General features: G+C 47.1%; 1 pseudogene across 1 annotated transcript in view; it reads right to left on the bottom strand.

The window, feature by feature from the left end:
• Positions 1-17,489, bottom strand: part of LOC309548039 — a 61,423-nt pseudogene extending 43,934 nt beyond the window's left edge. Inside the window, exon 1 of the transcript in view lies at positions 17,440-17,489. The product of the transcript in view is annotated as an uncharacterized misc_RNA (transcript). The remainder of the gene's footprint in view (positions 1-17,439) is intronic.
• Positions 17,490-18,544: the final 1,055 nt, after the last annotated feature.

Below are 18,544 nucleotides of genomic sequence, written 5' to 3' on the forward strand. Positions count from 1 at the left end.
GGGTTTGATACAGTCCTCGTGATTGGCAGAGACAGGAAGTCCCGGTGCATTCTGGGATACTGTATACAAACCAGGAGCAGTTGTGATACAGGGAAGAGTCCCAGAGGGAGGGTGGCGGCTACCTCCTCCTCTGTAGCAGTCGCACATGGCATCAGGAGGTCATCCTGGGGGCCAGTGGAACGGAGCTGAACCCAGAGGTCCAGGAAAGCTGACTGAGGGGGAGACACTGGAGATCCTGGAAAAATGGTATCGTGAGTACAGTGGATTGTGTCAAGGGGCCTGACATGAGGGGGGCCACCCCAGAGTAGGATATTCAGTGGACGGGTGTCAGTGGTCAAGAAAGAAGATACTAGGAGAGTGTCCTGAAGATATCTTTAGTTCATCAAGTTATCTGGAAAGAGACTTAATCCTAAATCCACCTAAGTGGAAAGGTAGATCAACAGCCTGGCTGTATGAACAGATAGATGTTCTCCAAACTTTGTGCATAGTTAATCTGGAGTATCCCACTATTCTCTTCTCCCATCCCTAATTTATAAAATAAAAACAAAACAACAACATACCCCTGGACTAATTATTGACTGATCCAAGAAGTAAAGTGATAGACTGTGAATGTCAAGGTTGCTGACAGTAACCCAGGGGGACCCGAAAGTGTGAAAATCCAGCAGTCCTTAAGGGGGCAGTGCTACATTTGGGGGCTCATCCAGGATGCACCCCTGGGTCACCGTAACAGTTGCTAGTGGCAACGGCCGAGAAGTCCCGCTAAGTAACGCTATGCCGTCCCATGTAATGTGCTGGAGTGTCAGTGAAGAAAAGAATGTCTGCTCTACAGTGACCAGTGAACGTGTGTTGACAAGTTGTGTTTGCAACGGTGGTTGCTATGGGCAATGAACGGACATTTACCCAGGAAACAGTATGTGTTCTCAAATAAAATGCAGGAGAGTTGATGGAGAGGAAATGCACTGTATTGTACAAAAGGACTGTGTCTGCTTAACAGTAATCAGTGCAAGTGTGGATGAGGAGAGTGGTGACCCGGGACACAGGGATCGGTGTGTCGGGGGTCATGCCAGACCATGCAGACTTACACCTCGGAGGTGAAGTGTACCCATATGGTACAGGATGAGTCACGGCCAGGAGGAGGGCCAGCAATACCTGCACAGGCAGAATCCACAACTTTCGGCAAGGCAAAGGGGAATCAATGGGCTCCCGGGAGAGAGGCCTCCAGTGTGTCCAGTGAAGGGGAGGTCGGAGCCATTGATGTAGGGTCACCCAGCTACCAGCATCGGTTTGGGTCCTTGAAAGAAGGAATAGATGTGTGGAAGTCTGAAGAAGAGACAAAGTGGGAATGGGGAGCAGATGAGAGGAGCAGCTCTGCAAGTCCCAGTTTGCCTGATGAGGAGACATGGGAGTCTGTGGTATGCATCCAGTGTGCCCAGATTTGTCTCCGCCTCGTACCTACACCCCGGCTCGGGATCAGAATGAGGCCTATGCCAAACTCATCAGGAGAAAAGAGACCCCATATTCCCCACCTTGGAGAGGAAACAGGCAGACCCTCCCCAGGTTCTCAAGATGCCAGCCTCTTATGCAGAGAAAGGTGGCCTTGGAGTATGGGTACGACTACCCCTAGGCTCCGAGGGAGATTATGCAGGAGATAGAGGCCAAGTGGGAAGAGTGGTGCGACAAGGCGATTTGGGAGTTCCTATAAATCCCCAAACCGTATCGGAACAAGGGGAGGCCTGAGCTGTGGACCACCTTTTGTTCTGTGAAGATGAATTGGAACTTAGGGCGGGCCATCTACATAGACTGCGTGGAGGTTCGCCGCCCAAACGGAACAGGCCAGGCTTGGTCTGTCTGTGTCCAGGACTCTAAGGGGAAGGTTGTTCGGATCCCTCATCCCAATCACTATTGCTAAGGGTGTAGGATCCCACCCGTATAGAGAAGTTGCTGTCACAAGGCAGGCTAGCCGGGAAAAAAAGTTATTGTAAAAAAAAAAAAAAAAGGGCTGGAGAGCCTGAAGTTCGAGTTTAAGTTCACAATTCAAGTTCAGGTTGTTGTTGGGGTTAAAACCCTATTCCTACATTTCCCCTTTCCCTTCTATCCTTCCAAGAGGGATTGGGAATTAGCAGAACTGCTACCACTGTGTAGTACCATCAAAAGAGGGCCGACCCTCTAAGTCACAATAGACTTTCTGTTCAGAGGACTTCAATAGTCACGGGTAGTGTCATGCTTCAGTTGCTATCAGAAGCCATCCTTACCAAATTTTCTACCTAGATCCTTTGGGCCAATGGGCCAGGATCACTCACTGGAACAAGTCAAGGGACACTTTGCGAAGAAACTTGGGCCAACGGGACAGGAGAAAGAGTACAGAAGAAGCGGATTCCTTTACAAAGATACTTGGCTCAAAGGACACTTTGTGGGGATCCTGTTGGAACTTGTGTGAGTTGCTGCCTTGAGAAGGAGGTAGTGGCTCATGGTCCCTTCAGAGAAGGGGATGCCAGTGTGAGGGACCCCCTGAAGAGATATACAAAACACACAAGCTGGACAAGCTTGCTCAAGCTCCAGCAATATAGCTTGTCTCAGAAGATGTGTTGCCTCGGTGTTACAGAAGGAAAGGACACTGTGAACATCAGTCGGGTGGACTCCGCATGTCTTTATTCTGAACTTGCGGGTCTGACTATAATAGGAAGAGAGTCAGTGCCCTAGTGTCGAGAAGGGACTGTGCCTATTATTTAGTCACCAAAATGATTTTTGGAGAGAATTGAAATGGAAGTGTTAGATAGTTAGCTTGGCAGGGTTCAGGAATAACAAGGGAACGTTGAGTCAAGTGTGCCCTTGGGGGGCAGGAATTGAAGAGAATTTCTACAAGAATGTGCAGTTAGAGATAATATGGTGAGAAGGTCGCCTCTGAGGAAAGGACAGTCTCACTGGTGTAAGTAGCAATGCATCAATTTATGCTTAATAAAATTTCCTGCGCAGGCTTTCTTGGAATTTCTGGATCTGGCTAGGCCCTCCACTTAATGCAAATTTCTACGTCATGTATATTATGTATCTAGTTAGCTAGACAGGATGATGTTTACCGGTTCAAGCTGATTTTTGTTTGGCGGGGGGTGCATTGATTTAAGAGTCATATATTTATTCACATAACTTATTGTATCTACTGGCCACATATGGGGTATGCCCCATGGCCCTGTACATTTCTTACTTCCCTTTTCCCCTTTTGCAAGTTTGTGGGATACTCCCTGGAAATTTTTGTAATTAATTTTGTAGGGGCGGCTGCCCAGAGCCAGTGAGGACATGGCTCAAATTGGCGGGGGGTGAGTGTAGCACCCTCCTAGGTAAGTGATAGCGAGAGAGTATAGTTTTTGGCTGTCTGCCTATCAGAGGAGCAGCAGGCAAATCTATATTTCTTTCTGTCTTGCAGCGAGCAGGATCTGTTAGTGAGGTCTGCTCAGTATGCTCAGTATGTAATTAATTGAGTCTAGAGAGTGTTTCACACTGGTCCAAAAGGGAGGCATGTTGGACAGTGGGAGGAAACCTGACCAATGGATACATAGGGTTTGATACAGTGCTGGTGATTGGCAGAGACAGGAAGTCCCGGTGCATTCTGGGATACTGTATAAAAACCAGGAGCAGTTGTGCTGCGGGGTCTTTGGCTGGTGAGCAGAGTCCCTGAGGGAGGGTATGCCAATATTGCCTTCTTCCATCCCTAATTTATAAAATAAAACCAAAAACAACAACATACCCCTGGACTAATTAGTGACTGGCCCAAGAAGTAATGTAATAGACTGTGAATGTCAAGGTTGCTAACGGTAACCCAGGGGGAGCCGAAAGTGTGAAAATCCAGCAGTCCTTAAGGGGGCAGTGCTACACTTAAAATTTCTGTTCTGTGAATTTGTATTGTCATTAAATATGTCACTGTTATATGGGATTCTGTCTTCAGGTCTTTCTTTAACTAAAAGTAATTTATAGGACCACATTTGTATTCCCCTAGAACAGTGATGGCACTTCAGAGTGCATGAGCATCATGGGAAATGTAGTTCCAAAACATCTGGAGTGCTAAGGTTCACCATCACTGCCCTATATTATGGCATGACTTACCTCTTTCAATGAGTATGGAAACATCGAATAGACACTAAAAAAATACCTGAGTTCAAAAATGTCTGTAAACAATGTAACTACATGGCCCATGATATACCATTCTATCCTATTCTATTTTCTAATATTAATTCCTATCATACCTGCAAAAACCAACATGCTGTTTTTTATCATAATGGAAGATTATGATACAATGCACATGCACTTTACAAGAGCTTAATATCTCTGAGATCTCTCTGAGATCAACTCTGACAGGCTTCCTGCGGCACATGTGAGCCTCACTGCTAGAGATTTCAGAGAGTGTAAATTAAACAGGCAATCTATGCTTTACAGCTGCTGAATTTCTACAAGTGCCCATGGATCTTAAAGCGAAGTTCCGGCTTAATTTTTTATTTTTTAGCCAAAAATACCCCTAGAATAGTCAGGGCTTGTGCATTTAAATAAAGATATATAGTAAACTGTTCCCTGTTTTGTTTAGCATGCAGCATGAATTACTTACTTTGAGCAGTTGTTGTACAGCACAGCCATCTGCGGTGTGGGCTTTTGAAGCCGCAGTGTCCCTCTCCTGGGATTTCGAGCATGCGCAGTGTGTTGCAAGCGAGTCCCACAGCTTGCAGGCAGGGCTTCTATAGCCCATTGACTCTTGGGATTGATGACACTCCTCTCCCAGGAGCCAATGCAAAGCCGGAAATGACATAGTTGGCTGCAGCCGCATAAGGAGGAAGTGAAAAGAAGTGAAACGATTTTGCTCCATAAATAACGTATGTAAACTGGAAAAAAAAAAATTGTCAATTCATTTTTAGGATGCACACAAGTGCTGCATGAAGGGCATTGTAAAATGTGGGAGGAACTCCGCTTTAAAGAAGCTTTTCTCAATTCAATCATAAACGTTCAATGTCTGTAGGCCCCCAACCAAAGCTGACATTCCCTTCTTGAGCTTTGTAGAAGAAATAGTCAATTTGCTGTGATTAATTCTTCCTGGCTAATTGCTATTATGTTCCCCAGCAAAGGGCAGGGATATTACTAGAGCACTCTCCTTACCTTCTCCATTGGAACTGGTATGCATATTCACCTGGATATAGTATGAACTTTTATAGAACTCATTTATTAAATTAATTTAGCTGCCAGATCTTGCATGTTCTATGGACAGACCATTAAAATCTATAGGCACTTTTTAAGACCAAGCTACAGAGGCAATTTTAATAAGAAGCATTTCACTTCAATGGAAAGTCATCTATTTGTACTATAAGTAGATGAGAAATGCAGAATCTTCAGCTCAAGCAGAGCCTGGCTGGTGGACAGTGGCGTCACTAGGGTGGGGCCAGAGGGGGCCACGGCCCCACCAAAATGACAGTGGGCCCCCCCATGTGCCCCCCCAAAAAACTGAGGCAAATGTAAGTTAAGTAGTCCCGGCCAGCGGACGCGCCACCACAGGCGCCGCTTTCCTGCATGACACCGGCGCTAGAGGAGGAAGGACTGCCAGGCGACACAGCAGGAGGGCGTCCCCATGGAGGCGTGTCAGGCCCGCCCACTCGCTCAGGCAGACAGCGCAGTGCGTGGGGTAACGTTGAAAGGGAGAGCGGGCGCCTGCGCTGTGTCTGTGTGAAAGAAAGAGGAGAGGCGGGAGGCCGGGAGCCAGCGCCGACCGAGGAGAGGAGGACAGTCACAGCACACACAAGTCGAGGATGGAGCAGGCCGGGACCGGCATCATCCGAATACATATATTTAGGTCAGTGGGGGTCCTGTCCTGTTCCTGAGGGTCTTGTCCTTGGGGGTCCTGTCCTGTTCCTGGGGGTCCTGTCCTGTCCTTGGGAGTCATGTCCTGTCCTTGGGGGTCCTGTCCTGTCCTTGGGGGTCATGTCCTGTCCTTGGGGGTCATGTCCTGTCCTTGGGGGTCCTGTCCCTGTGGGGTCCTGTTCCTTGGGGGGTCCTGTTCCTGGGGGTCTTGTCCCGTGGGGGTCCTGTCCTGTCCTGGGGGGTCCTGTCCTGTTCCTTGGGGGTCCTGTCCTGTTTCTGGGGGGTCCTGTCCTGTTTCTGGGGGGTCCTGTCATGTTCCTGGGGGTCCTGTCCTTGGGGGGTCCTGTCCTGTCCTTGGGGGTCCTGTCCGTTTCCTTGGGGGTCCTGTTTCCTGGGGGGTCCTGTCCTGTTCCGGGGGGGGGGGGGTCCTGTCCTGTTCCTGGGGGGTCCTGTCCTGTTCCTGGGGGGTCCTGTCCTGTTCCTGGGGGGCCCTGTCCTGTCCTGTTCCTTGGGGGTCCTGTCCTTGGGGGTCCTGTCCTGTTCCTGGGGGGGTCCTGTCATGTTCCTGGGGGTCCTGTCCTGTCCTTGGGGGTCCTGTCCTGTCCTTGGGGGTCCTGTCCTGTTCCTGGGGGGTCCTGTCCTGTTCCTGGGGGGTCCTGTCCTGTTCCTTGGGGGTCCTGTCCTATTCCTGGGAGGTCCTGTCCTATTCCTGGGAGGTCATGTCCTGTCCTTGGGGGTCCTGTCCCTGTGGGGTCCTGTTCCTTGGGGGGTCCTGTCCTGTTCCTGGGGGTCTTGTCCCGTGGGGGTCCTGTCCTGTTCCTGGGGGGTCCTGTCCTGTTCCTGGGGGGTCCTGTCCTTGGGGGTCCTGTCCTGTTCCTGGGGGGTCCTGTCCTGTCCTGTTCCTTGGGGGTCCTGTCCTTGGGGGTCCTGTCCTGTTCCTGGGGGGGTCCTGTCATGTTCCTGGGGGTCTTGTCCTTGGGGGGTCCTGTCCTGTTCCTGGGGGGTCCTGTCCTGTTCCTGGGGGGTCCTGTTCCTGGGGGGTCCTGTTCCTTGGGGGTCCTGTCCTGTTCCTTGGGGGTCCTGTTCCTTGGGGGTCCTGTCCTGTTCCTTGGGGGTCCTGTCCTGTTCCTTGGGGGTCCTGTCCTGTTCCTGGGGGGTCCTGTCCTTGGGGGTCCTGTCTCTGTGGGGTCCTGTTCCTTGGGGGGTCCTGTCCTGTTCCTGGGGGTCTTGTCCCGTGGGGGTCCTGTCCTGTTCCTGGGGGTCTTGTCCCGTGGGGATCCTGTCCTGTTCCTTGGGGGGTCCTGTCCTGTTCCTTGGGGGGTCCTGTCCTGTTCTGGGGGTTCCTGTCCTGTTCTGGGGGTTCCTGTCCTGTTCCTGTGGGGTCCTGTTCCTTGGGGGGTCCTGTCCTGTTCTGGGTGGTCCTGTCCTGTTCCTGGGGGTCTTGTACTTGGGGGTCCTGTCCTGTCCTTGGGGGTCCTGTCCTGTTCCTGGGGGGTCCTGTTCCTTGGGGGGTCCTGTCCTGTTCCTTGGGGGGTCCTGTTCCTTGGGGGTCCTGTCCTGTCCTTGGGGGGTCCTGTCCTGTCCTTGGGGGGTCCTGTCCTGTCCTTGGGGGGTCCTGTCCTGTTCCTTGGGGGTCCTTTCTTGTCCTTGGGGGTCCTGTCTTGTCCTTGGGGGTCCTGTTCCTTGGGGGTCCTGTCCTGTCCTTGGGGGGTCCTGTCCTGTTCCTTGGGGGTCCTGTTCCTTGGGGGGTCCTGTCCTGTTCCTTGGGGGGTCCTGTCTTGTTCCTTGGGGGGTCCTGTCCTGTTCCTGGGGGGTCCTGTTCCTGGGGGGTCCTGTTCCTGGGGGGTCCTGTCCTGTTCCTTGGGGGTCCTGTCCTGTCCTGGGGGGTCCTGTCCTGTCCTTGGGGGTCCTGTCCTGTCCTTGGGGGATCCTGTCCTGTTCCTTGGGGGTCCTGTCCTGTTCCTTGGGGGTCCTTTCTTGTCCTTGGGGTTCCTGTCTTGTCCTTGGGGGTCCTGTTCCTTGGGGGTCCTGTCCTGTCCTTGGGGGGTCCTGTCCTGTTCCTTGGGGGTCCTGTTCCTTGGGGGGTCCTGTCCTGTTTCTTGGGGGTCCTGTTCCTTGGGGGGTCCTGTTCCTGGGGGGTCCTGTCCTGTTCCTTGGGGGGTCCTGTCCTGTTCCTTGGGGGGTCCTGTCCTGTTCCTTGGGGGTCCTGTCCTGTTCCTGGGGGGTCTTGTCCTTGGGGGTCCTGTCCTTGGGGGTCCTGTCCTTGGGGGTCCTGTCCTGTCCTTGGGGGTCCTGTCCTGTTCCTGAGGGGTCTTGTCATGTTCCCGGGGGTCTTGTCCTTGGGGGTCCTGTCCTGTTCCTTGGGGGTCCTGTTCCTGTGGGGTCCTGTTCCTGGGGGGCCCTGTCCTGTTCTGGGGGGTCCTGTCCTGTTCTGGGGGGTCCTGGCCTGTCCTTGGGGGGTCCTGGCCTGTCCTTGGGGGGTCCTGGCCTGTCCTTGGGGGGTCCTGTCCTTTTCCTTGGGGGTCCTGTCCTTTTCCTTGGGGGTCCTGTCCTGTTCCTGTGGGGTCCTGTTCCTTGGGGGGTCCTGTCCTGTCCTTGTGGGTCCTGTCCTGTTCCTGGGGGTCTTGTCCTTGGGGGTCCTGTCCTGTCCTGTTCCTTGGGGGTCCTGTCCTGGTCCTTGGGGGTCCTGTCCTGTTCCTTGGGGGTCCTGTCCTGTTCCTTGGGGAGTCCTGTCCTGTTCCTGGGGGGTCCTGTCCTGTTGTGGGGGGTCCTGTCCAGGACCCCCCACAACTGGACAGGACCCCCCAAGGACAGGACAGGACCCCCAAGGACAGGACCCCCAAGGACAGGACAGGACCCCCAAGGAACAAGACAGGACCCCCAAGGAACAGGTGTATTGTATATTGCACAAATCAAACAAAGGTGAATTTGTATCAAGACCTCTGGAGTGCATTCTATCTATCTATCTATCTATCTATCTATCTATCTATCTATCTATCTATCTATCTATCTATCTATCTATCTATCTATCTATCTATCTATCTATCTGCATTTTATAGTTGGCCCCTCTACTTTTGTCCCTGGCCCCCCATGTGCCCCCCCTAAAAATGAAAGCTGGAGACGCCACTGCTGGTGGATTTTGATCAAAGAGACTGAACAACTCCTAACAGACAACAGGTAAGTGGAAGACTTGAAGGGAGTCACTGGGAGGATTTAAAGGATTATTGTACTAAAAGTACATGCCCATATCTGTGACCAACCACCATTGAAGGAATGAAATGCATCAGTAAACAGTCTTTAGTGGGACTGCTGTACTTCCTGTGTTACAGTATGTATGGCTTTAAATAAAGCTTTTTAAAGATGATGTCATTGAAGTGTGACCGCTTCTTTATATGCTGGAGGCCCAGACACAGGGGTCTTTTGCAGCCTGCACCCAAGCTCCTGAGGTGGCACTATCATAGGCAATGGCTATCTATTTACATGTATACTAAAGGTGCAGCTAGAATAAATGTCTTGTTACCAATGCTAAGATGACTTTTGATGCTTTACCCATGAATAAACAGTTAGGGGAGAAACCCTGTGAAAACATATGGCACTTTTGTATCAGAGGAAGAAGGATAGCAATCAGACAATGTAACTTGTGGTGTCTGCAATCTACAAAGAAATATAGGCTAACATTACATCAAAAATTGATGTACACACAGTAGATAATACAGTCTGAGAAAACACTATTTCCAAATATCCAAGCACATTATTGTGGCAGGTTTCTGTGAAACTGCCAAACGGTTCATTACAAAATAACATGGATACATTTTAGACTCATCAGTTCAAATCCCAACCACAGCACTACCTGCCTGTACCATACCATAGCTCTGCCTATGTTGATTTCCTCCAGGTACTCCTGTTTTCCCCACATTCCAAAGACATGCTGGTAGGTAAATTTGCTCCTGTCTAAATTGGCCCTGGTATATGTCAGGGACCTTAGATTGTAAGCTCCCTGAGGGCAGGGGCTGATGTGAATTTAATATATAGAGTATATATATATATATATATATATATATATATATATATATATATATATACAGTGGGTACGGAAAGTATTCAGACCCCCTTAAATTTTTCACTCTTTGTTATATTGCAGCCATTTGCTAAAATCATTTAAGTTCATTCTTCTTCCTCATGAATGTACACATAGCACCCCATACTGACAGAAAAACACAGAATTGTTGACATTGTTGCAGATTTATTAAAAAAAAAAAAAATGAAATATCACATGGTCCTAAGTATTCAGACCCTTTGCTGTGACACTCATATATTTAACTCAGGTGCTTTCCATTTCTTCTGATCATCCTTGAGATGGTTCTACACCTTCATTTGAGTCCAGCTGTGTTTGATTATACTGATTGGACTTGATTAGGAAAGCCACACACCTGTCTATATAAGACCTTCCAGATCACAATGCATGTCAGAGCAAATGAGAATCATGAGGTCAAAGGAACTGCCTGAAGAGCTCAGAGACAGAATTGTGGCAAGGCACAGATCTGGCCAAGGTTACAAAAAGATTTCTGCTGCACTTAAGGTTCCTAAGAGCACAGTGGCCTCCATAATCCTCAAATGGAAGACGTTTGGGACGACCAGAACCCTTCCTAGAGCTGGCCGTCCGGCCAAACTGAGCTATCGGGGGAGAAGAGCCTTGGTGAGAGAGGTAAAGAAGAACCCAAAGATCACTGTGGCTGAGCTCCAGAGATGCAGTCAGGAGATGGGAGAAAGTTGTAGAAAGTCAACCATCACTGCAGCCCTCTACCAGTCGGGGCTTCATGGCAGAGTGGCCCGACGGAAGCCTCTCCTTAGTGTAAGACACATGAAAGCCCGCATGGAGTTTGCTAAAAAACACCTGAAGGACTAAAGATGGTGAGAAATAAGATTCTCTGGTCTGATGAGACCTAAATAGAACTTTTTGGCCTTAATTCTAAGCGGTATGTGTGGAGAAAACCAGGCACTGCTCATCACCTGTCCAATACAGTCCCAACAGTGAAGCATGGTGGTGGCAGCATCATGCTGTGGGGTGTTTTTCAGCTGCAGGGACAGGATGACTGGTTGCAATCGAGGGAAAGATGAATGCGGCCAAGTACAGGGATATCCTGGACAAAAACCTTCTCCAGAGTGCTCTGGACCTCAGACTGGGCCTAAGGTTTACCTTCCAACAAGACAATGACCCTAAACACACAGCTAAAATAACGAAGGAGTGGCTTCACAACAACTCCGTGACTGTTCTTGAATGGCCCAGCCAGAGCCCTGACTTAAACCCAATTGAGCATCTCTGGAGAGACCTAAAAATGGCTGTCCACCAACGTTTACCATCCAACCTGACAGAACTGGAGAGGATCTGCAAGGAGGAATGGCAGAGGATCCCCAAATCCAGGTGTGAAAGACTTGTTGCATCTTTCCCAAAAAGACTCCTGGCTGTATTAGATCAAAAGGGGGCTTCTACTAAATACTGAGCAAAGGGTCTGAATACTTAGGACCATGTGATATTTCAGTTTTTCTTGTTTAATAAATCTGCAACAATGTCAACAATTCTGTGTTTTTCTGTCAGTATGGGGTGCTATGTGTACATTCATGAGGAAGAAGAATGAACTTAAATGATTTTAGCAAATGGCTGCAATATAACAAAGAGTGAAAAATTTAAGGGGGTCTGAATACTTTCCGTACCCACTGTATATGCAAAGCATTGTGTAAATTGTTGGCGCTATATAAGTACCTGTAATAAAATAAATAAATTGATTTTTTTGTGAGATGTTTACTGAATAGATACAGTTTAATTACACACTTTATAAAGTTTAAACTATGATATCATTTATTTTGTCATTATTTTAAATAGGATCACATGCTTTAACTGACATCAAGTTTAGAGAGAAAATGGCCAGCCTTATGAAAGTTTCCAGCAGACCTTTACGTTATTCTTAGAACAGTTCCCTATACAGAACATGACTTCTGCTTTCAGAACTGTGTCTCTGCTAGTCAGCTGTTGGATGGTAATACTAATGAGTAAGTACGCAGATCAACGGTGCTTGTTCTTCCCTTGCCAAAGGGGAAGGAGGGGACACCTTTCACCACTTTGCATTGGTTTTGTCAGAGGAATTAGTGAGAAGGATCTGTGAAAGAATGTCATGGTGTAGACAAGTGCTCACGTGAATAAAATGTGATCAGTCAGCTGGCAGCAGGCTGGCACAGATGGTACAAGAACACTGCGGTACAAAAAAAAACGTCAGTACTGTGGCGTATGTTGGTACATGGCATTATTCCTTATTACAACAAAATGGTGTGCGCAATAGCAAATCCAAAGATGGTAAAATCTGTAATTTAGCAGTACTGAGAAGAAGGCATAGTACTATCCAATTTACAGTATATTAAACATGTAAACTTTAGGGCTTATTCAGTAATGCAGTAATAAATGCGCAAAGTGTAGTAACCTATACAAACAAATTAGAATTCCTGAAAGCTGGTGTTTGGTGATATATACACACACACACACACACACACACACAGCCCTCACATTTTTTAAAAATATTTTATTATACCTTTTCACTGAAGAAATGACACTTTGCTACAATGTAAAGTAGTGAGTGTACAACTTGTATAACAGTGTCAATTTGCTGTTCCCTTTAAAATAACTCAACACGCAGCCATTAATGTCTAAACCGCTGGCAAAAATGAGTACACCCCTAAGTGCAAATGTCCATACTGGGCCCAATTAGCCATTTTCCCTCCCCAGTGTCATGTGACTCGTTAGTGTTACAAGGTCTCAGGTGCGAATGGGGAGCAGGTGTGTTAAATTTGATGTTATCGCTCTCACTCTCTCATACTGGTCACTGGAAGTTTAACATGGCACCTCGTGGCAAAGAACTCCCTGAGGATCTGAAAAAAAAATTGCTGCTCTACATAAAGATGGCCTAGGCTATAAGAAGATTACCAAGACCCTGAAACTGAGCTGCAGCATGGTGGCCAAGACCCTACAGCGGTTTAACAGGGTAGGTTCCACTCAGAACAGGCTTCACCACCATAGTCGACCAAAGAGGTTGACTGCATGTGCTCAGCGTCATATCCAGAGGTTGTCTTTGGGAAATAGAGTATGAGTTTGAGTGCTGCCAGCTTTGCTGCAGAGGTTGAGGGGGCGGGGAGGGACAGCCTGTCAGTGCTCAGACCATACGCCGCACACTGCATCAAGTTGATCTGCATGGCTGTCGTCCAAGAAGGAAGCCTCTTCTAAAGATGATGCACAAGAAAGCCCACAAAGTTTGCTGAAGATAAGCAGACTAAGGACACAGATTACTGGAATCATGTTCTGTGGTCTGAGACCAAGATAAACTGATTTGGTTCAGATAGTGTCAAGCGTGTGTGGCGGTAACCAGGTGAAGTGTACAAAGACAAGTGTATCTTGCCTACAGCCAAGCATGGTGGTGGGAGTGTCATGGTCTGGGGCTGCATGAGTGCTGCCGGCACTGGGGAGCTACAGTTCATTGAGGGAATCATGAATGCCAACATGTACTGTGACATACTGAAGCAGAGCATGATCCCCTCCCTTCAGAGACTGGGCCGCAGGGCAGTATTCCAACATGACAACGACCCCAAACAAACCTCCAAGATGACCACTGCCTAAAGAAGCTGAGGGTAAAGGTGATGGACTGGCCAAGCATGTCTCCAGACCAAAACCCTATTGAGCATCTGTGGGGAAAGTGGAGGAGTGCAAGGTCTCTAACATTCACCAGTTTTGTGGTGTCGTCATGGAGGAGTAGACCTGTGAAGCTCTGGTGAACTCCATGCCCAAGAGGGTTAGGGCAGTGCTGGAAAAAGATGGTGGCCACACAAAATATTGACACTTTGGGCCCAATTTAAACATTTTCACTTAGGGGTGTACTCATTTTTGTTGCCCGCGGTTAGCCATTAATGGCTGTGTGTTGAGTTATTTTGAGGGGACTGCAAATTTACACTGTTATACAAGCTGTACACTCACTACTTTACATTGTAACAAAGTGTAATTTCTTCAGTGTTGTCACATGAAAAGGTATAATAAAATATTTACATAAATGTGAGGGGTGTACTCACTTTTGTGAGATACTGTGTGTGTGTGTGTGTGTATATATATATATATACACATATATTTAAAAAAAAAAACAGCATCAAGGATGGTACTTACATAAATGACAAGTGTCCCTTGTGCTGATGGCTCCTCTTTTTCCTGAAATCTCAAGTCCTCTGCCCCCTGGCTACCCCCACAGATGTGATCTTCCGATAATGTTGGGGTTATTATGAGTGGCTCCTCCAGTCAAAGGCACTCCTCAAAAATGCCAACTATGTCCGCCCTTTCTGCTCCCCTGCTCCATTCATAGATGCCGTGCTATCCATTCCCATTTAAACACAGCAATGGAAGATCACAGTGGAGGGGGTATCCAGGGAGCAGAAGATGAGTGATTTCAAGAAAGAGAGCAGCCACCAGCTCATGGGATACTTGTCAATTATGTAAGTACTAAAAAAAAAAAATACTAAACTTCGGCTTTAAAGCAACTTGGTAGCTAAACTCAAAGTATGAAAAAGCTGTCCTTGGACAGAAGATGGTGGATACTTACCTCTGTTGCTGCTTTCTCGGTTGATCGTCATTATAATGCAAATAAATTGTGAACTGAAGTATTTTCAGAAACCAGCACTTCGAGGAGTGTTGATCCCCTGGTCTCACCCTGAGTGGTGAGGTGAGCATAGCAGGAGGTGACAAGGGAAGTAAAGAGCAGGAGTTCTTGGGGGGAATGATGAGAACGATTTGGTTGGTCTTTTGAGACGAGGTTAGTAGCTGGGAGCAGAGCTATGGATGGCTTTGTAAGTTGTTGTTAGTATCTTGAATTTAATTTGTTGGGTGAGCAGGAGGGATTGGCAGAGAGGAGTAGCAGTAGCAGTAGAAAAACACAAACTGTGAAAAAAATGTCCTTGTAAAAAAGATAGTAGATACTTACCTCTACTGCTGCTTTCTCGGTTGATTATCATTATAATACAGAGGAATTGTAAAATGAAGTATTTTCAGAAACCGACACTTCCAGGAGTGTCGATCCCCTAGTCCCACCCTGTGTTCATTAGTTCCTCCTTCCAACTCCTACCTTATTACAGTATCATGTAATGATAAAGAAAAAAATAAGTCACTGAATATAGGTATTAAGAACTAAAATAGAATAGGAATAACAATCTACATATTAAACAGGTATTGTTTGTTAGGCTAGTCATACACAGTGTGTGGCCTTCTCCAATTGACAGAAAACAATCATTTGATTGGCTTCAGTTAAAGGGACATGTTGGAAAAATTATCTTGATCAGCAGCGGCAAACAGTCAGGTATGGCCACTGATAAATATATTCTGAATACAATATCCTGGCAGAAGGGATTTGTGTGGGTAGAGAAATCTGTAAGTCTTTTTAATTCAGTCCACTAGCTAAATGAAAAATAACCAGCTGTGTATGGCCAGTTTTAGGAAGAGGAGGCTTTGGCTGTTTTTACATGGGCAGTACTTTTGGCTGATACTGTGCTGGATAGTAGGCTGAAACCAAGCAGATGGGAGCATGAATATTCATACAGCCCTGGCCAATTACAAGGGAAGGTGCCCCAATACATGGTGGGTGCCTGTATTTATATTTGAGGAGCACATGAGTTTGTGGTTATTCCTAGCAGAGGATTGCACCAGGCTGGGGGAGAGGCATGGCACTTGCTGCCATGTGGCCTCAGATGGGCAATCTTTGGGCCTGAAGTCTATGTGGCTGACCCAGGTCCTACCATAGCTGGATGAGTGAGAGTCTACAGTGCATCCGGTAGGTATCAACGAGAGAGAAGGCTGCCGGTGGTGCTTCAGGAGCCTTGTGAGTGCAGACACCATAAGGAGCTTTAGATAGTTAATCCCCCTCATGTGCTTTAAGTCAGCTGAGGGTTAACACAAAGGGAACACTGGCTAGTGTTCTTAGAGCTTTGTCCAGGACTGCCCACTACTTTACTAAGGGATATTGCTCAGTTCTGCAATCAGTTTTCTGCTGCTGTGAAGAATTTATATCTACCTTCTGAAAGGATTTCAGGCAAGTTTCACTAGGAAAGGAAGTTAGAGTCCTTAGAGAGAATTGTTCAATTTGGAGTATCTTACTATATCCCTTCCCTATCCACGTTTTCCAATAAAACAACAAAACAGAGTCCCTAGACTGGTCATTGGAGACAGCAAACGAAAGTGTGAATGTGCACCTGGCTGTGTGAATCTAACTTGTGCCTGCCTGCAGGGCAATAGTGGGGGAAGACCCGGGAAAAATATCTGCAGCTCCTGCGGGGCTAGCGCTACATCTAGTACAACTTCTAATACTGGACTACTAGTAGAACCTACAGGAATTAATGAATAACAGGTTAGAGTGTTTGCTGTTGCAAAGGTCCAGCAGCTATTTTTAGGGAGTCTATGTAAAAATGTAAATCAAAGGTTTTAAGCAGATTTAGGATCAGGAGAGTGAGGTGGGGGGATTTTGAAAGTTCAGCAAGTAGAACAGGAGGCTCTGGACATTATTAATATTATAGAGGATTTATATAGCGCCCACAGTTTTCGTAGCACTTTACAACATAAGGGCTGACAGTACAATTACAATACAATTGAATACTGTAAGAATCAGAGGGCCCTGCTCATTAGAGCTTACAATCTAAGAGGGAGAGCCAAGCGATACAAAAGGTAATAACTGTGGGGGATGGGCTCATGGAGAAAATAAATGTACATTTGTTAGTAGGGGGCAGGATAGGCCTCTCTGAAGAGATGAGTTTTCCGGGATCATCTAAAAGTGGACAGAGTAGGGGATAGTCAGACAAAATGGGGTAGAGAGTTCCAGAGGATGGGAGAGGCTTGGGAGAAGTCCTGAAAGTGAGCATGAGAGAAGGTGACAAGGAAACTAAAGAGCGGGAGGTCTTGGGAGGAACGACGAGAACGATTTGGTTGGTATTTTAAAATACGTTTAGTTTGCAGCTGGGGGCCGAGCTGTGGATGGCTTTGTAAGTTGTTGTTAGTATCTTGAATTTAATTGGTTGGGTGAGCGGAAGCCAGTGGAGGGATTGGCAGAGAGGAGTAGCAGACACTGAGCCATTGGAAAGGTGAATGAGTCTGGTGGCAGCATTCATGATGGACTGAAGGAGGGATAGCTAATGTATGTAAAGACGATGAGGAGGAAGTTGCAGTAGTCGAGGCGTGAGAAGACCAGGGAGTGAATTAGAATCTTTGTATTGTCATTGGTTAGGGAGGGGAATAGTTTCCATATGTTTGAGGCGGCAAGAGTCCAGGATTACACCTAGCACCTTGGCATGTGGGGACGGGTTGATAGTTGAGCCGATGATTTTGACGGAGAAGTCAGGGGAAGGAGCATGTGGGTGAGTAAATATTATAATCTTGGTTTTAGATACATTGAGTTTCAGGAAGTGGTGAGACATCCAGTCTGATATGTCTGTTAGTAGATTAGTGATGTGTGAGGAAACTGATGTTGTGAGCTGAGGGGTAGAGAGATAGATTTGGGTATCATCAGCATAGAAATTGTATTGAAAGTCATGGGAGGCTATTACCTGACCCATGGAGGAGTTGTAGATGGAGTCACTGGCTCCTTCTGATGCATTTCGCCACAGTCACATAACTTCCTTAAGGAATAAGTCAAAACGTGTCAGAACAGAGCCAGTGACGTCATCAGGCAACCATAAGTTACGTTGGACGCAATACAATAAAGATTATGCCAATGCCTTAGCTCCTAAAGGGGGCAACACATTGTTTTTTACAGAAATTGTGCACTTTTTATTTATGAGTGTATTTCTAAGAGATTTTAATAATATATGGAGTTCAAAAGGTTTGCACAATGGTAGCCCTATCTTGATTTTTTTTAATGGTGGAGAGAGAAGTGGTATCTTTATCATGAGACCTTTATGTAAACTAAAAGCGGAAGGAAATCTGGTTGGTGAATTTGGAGAATTTTAGTGCTACATCGCTAGCCTGTGAGGGTCTAGGGAGCGGGCGCGCTCCCGCGTGGTCATGGACCCCCCGCGCGTGTGACCGGCCGACCCGATGTCCGCCGGTCACTCGCGATTGTCCGTTAGAGCGGGAGAAAGGCAGGCGGCTAATGTAAACAAGCCACATGTCATTCTCCCTTGTGTAGGAATGGTGATCATACGGTTCTACTATGTAGGACCGTTGATCACTGTTCCTACACCTCAAGCCACAGCCAATCACAGTTAGAATCACGCCCCAAACATATGGTAAAAAAAAAAATTGGCCCAAAATGTTAAAAAATTTTGATTTTTACTTTTTTTTGGGGGGAATTTCATATAAAAAAATTTTAAAAATATTGTTATTTTTGCAAAATTGACGCTGTTTTTTTGTTTATAGCGCAAAAAGTAAAAATCGCACAGGTGATCAAATACCACCAAAAGAAAGCTCTGTTTGTGGGAAAAAAAGGACGTCAAATTCGTTTAGGTACAGCATCGCAAGACCACGCAATTGTCCGTTAAAGTCACGCAGTGCCGAATCGCAAAATAGGCCCTGGTCAGGAAGGGGGTAAAATCTTCCGGGGCTTAAGTGGTTAAGTTGGATTTTTTTTTTTAAAAGGACTCTGTTTAAAAAGAATGCTTTGTTTGTAAATTTGCACTGTATATGTGGGAATTAATTGGAGGTTTCCATCAC

Source organism: Pelophylax lessonae, assembly GCF_965119305.1.
Source record: "Pelophylax lessonae genome assembly, chromosome: 2".
Taxonomy (NCBI): domain Eukaryota; kingdom Metazoa; phylum Chordata; class Amphibia; order Anura; family Ranidae; genus Pelophylax; species Pelophylax lessonae.